Genomic DNA, 2,993 nt, shown 5'->3' on the forward strand with positions numbered 1-2,993 from the left:
TACATCCCGTCATCTGTTCAATAATGGATCTCAGATGCATCTGTCATGAAGATTAGAGATGAAAATTCAGGATAATTCCCTCTTCTGAAATATTATCACATGTGCTACCATGGATAAACCTCAGTTTTGTCACTGACATCCCCTCAGTCCTCTCAGAACGTATTCTGCATAGTTGTGACATCAGCTCTCTAGGAAGAGGGCAAGAAGTGTTGGTCTAATGAAGAATATGAGCCAAGAAAATCACACTCCTTAGCCAAAGAAACCAGTACTTCAGAAACAGCCGTAAGGAAATTCAGCTATTAATACTTTCTTGGACTGCCTTGGAAACAAGTGTCAGGGAAAAGAGGTCTTTAGTAATTCATGAAATCAGAAATACAGAGACAACCTAGACAAATTGCTAACCAGGCTCAATGTAGAGCAGGAAAACCATGGAATGCTACAAAACTGAACTTCAGCAGTCTTCTAAACACAAATCCCAAATCTCTTTCTGAATCAAATGGCTATGCTAATATCATCAGACTTGCCAGGCTGCCAAGAGTACCAAGTCCAAGAGACAGGGTGCTCCATGCCTATTTTCTTCCTATGCATTAAAAAGATGGTTTAAATTAACTCTTCCATCCTCCTAAACATGATTGAAAAATAAATCTTCTGTAAACAGCACTGGGTAAACCATGTTTCTCCTGCTTCCCAGGTGTCTCACACCCAAGTTCCACATGTTGCTCAGACACTTGAGTCACACACATTTACTCATTGCTGAGTTACCCTTCAGAGCTGGACTCCAGTGCTCCAGAAGGGCTGGGCTGGTGTAAGCTTGCCCTTGTTGGATTTACAGCAGATGAACAAATATGAATGTGAACCAGTTGCATGTAAGTCCTATGTCTTATTCCATGTTTATGACTGCTTCAAAAGTCAGAACTCTGCCAACCTGGAGCTAATGCTCAACCTCAGAGATGCTGTCACATATGGCAGAGCACATTACAACTCATGAGTGTCATTTGTTTCAATATTTACCAAAGGCTTAGTCCTATTATTTAGACAGTTTTATAAACAGCTATATGATATCCTGCAAGTAGCTTTTTAACTAAGTCAATTTTCTGAAGTCTCTTTATCCGGTAAGGAGAGCTCTGCCTGTTAATTATATAAAACTTTGCTTCAATAGTGTTCACTAGCAAAGAATATCCACTTGAATACTTTTAATTTAAAAAAAAAAACATCCAACCAAAAAACATCCACTGTTTTTTCCTGCTACTCTTGTTGCTGCAAGTCAGGAAAATAGCAAGAGAAGTGCTGACACCTACAGGACATTTGTGTGTCTAGAAACCCGTTCTGGTTAAGTCCTACATTGCTCACACTGTAGTACAGTTAAACAAGCAGATGGCTTCAGAGTACAACAGCTACTCGATCAGAATTAATTTACAAACGACTGGAGTAATACTTCATACACTTTTCCAACGCTTTTTTTAATCTCGTGAACATACAATCCAGGCCAATTAATGTTGATTGCTTGAAGCTCAGAAAGCTGGAAAAATAAGCTATCAGAGTACTTTCCAGTTCCATTTTTACTCCTTACTTCCCAGTCTGCTCACAACCTTGGCACTCCTCATTTCTGCCTCTAGCTTCTTTCCCTTCTTTTTTTGGCAGGGAAGGGTCCCTGAGCACTGGTAATTAAGAGATGCATTTCCATTTCATTATTCTGTTAAGACCAACCTCTAGGACATGAGTCAGAAAGATGTTTCCCCCCTTCTCCCAACACTTTTTCTAGAGTATTCTTTATTCCCCCACATCACCATTAGTTTCATCTAATTTCCATTTTTTCCCAGTTGAATATAATAATACATTAAAGCTGTCACAAACTAATGCCACCATCACCCTGTTCAGTGTGCTACTTTTGATTCACTTCTGTGCAGCTCTGCAGAATCAAGGACAAAGGAGTGTGCACACGAGGAGGGACGTGCAGCCCCAAAGCCCTAACATATGTGTAGCTGAGGGCAGAGACTCAGGCTGGCACAACCCAAGGCCATTGTGCCACCTCACTCAGCTCCACGGGTACCTGGAAGAACCCCGAGCTCAGCACCTCACTGCAGATCCTCAAGGACTTCATGCTTCCAGGCCCAGCTGTATTCCTGCACTCTGCCCAGACCCAACCTACCCTCACCAGGAGGACCATTTCCAAAAGGCATTTTTTGTACCAAGTAGCTCCTAAGAAAGCAATCTTGATTATCAAAGTCCCCCAAAGCCATTTCCAAGAAGCATTAAGAAGCTTGGCTTTGTTCCAGGGAATTGGGGGAAGGATTAACATTATCTTCAAGTGCTGCACAATAACACCAGACGCATTTCTTTGTGGTACAAAAGGAGCCTTGAGGTCTATCACAAAGACAAAGCTAGAGACATGCACTGGGAGTGATCAAGTGGAACAAATGGTGAAGAGGAAAAACATATAAAAAGGTAGTTACATACACATTCTCAAGAAAATCCAGGCTAGAATAAAGAAAGGTTTAAACACAGAAGGAGATTATACGATTTCTTTCACCATCTAGGTCTGTATTTTTCATACTGACATCAGATTCATTGCAGTTATACTGCTAAAACTAATCCCTGGCCTGCATTACCTTACATAAACAATTTTAGTCTAATTTCTTTCAAGTTCCTAGTCAAAAATGTCTTTAGCCAAAGCAAACAGGTAAGACACCACATGCAAAAGTGCCTTTGAATACCCAGCATCCAAAACTACAGGTTTAGGTGTGGCTGGAGGAGATGCAGCATGCAAAATGCTCTCGACCTCTGAGGAGAAGGGGAAGGACAAGTACACGGCCTGGGAAAGACAACACCAGAAGAGAGGGTTTGCACTGGGGAAACTGCATCTCTGCAGAAAGGCAGGTGTACTGGGGAAAGATGCTTAATGACATTTGGTGGGCTTGAGCACTACGGTAACAGAGGGACATTATTCTGTGCCCAAGAATAAAACTACTGCATGAGAAGGATTCTGCACATGG

This window comes from Anomalospiza imberbis, chromosome 1 (assembly GCF_031753505.1).
Source record: "Anomalospiza imberbis isolate Cuckoo-Finch-1a 21T00152 chromosome 1, ASM3175350v1, whole genome shotgun sequence".
NCBI lineage: Eukaryota > Metazoa > Chordata > Aves > Passeriformes > Viduidae > Anomalospiza > Anomalospiza imberbis.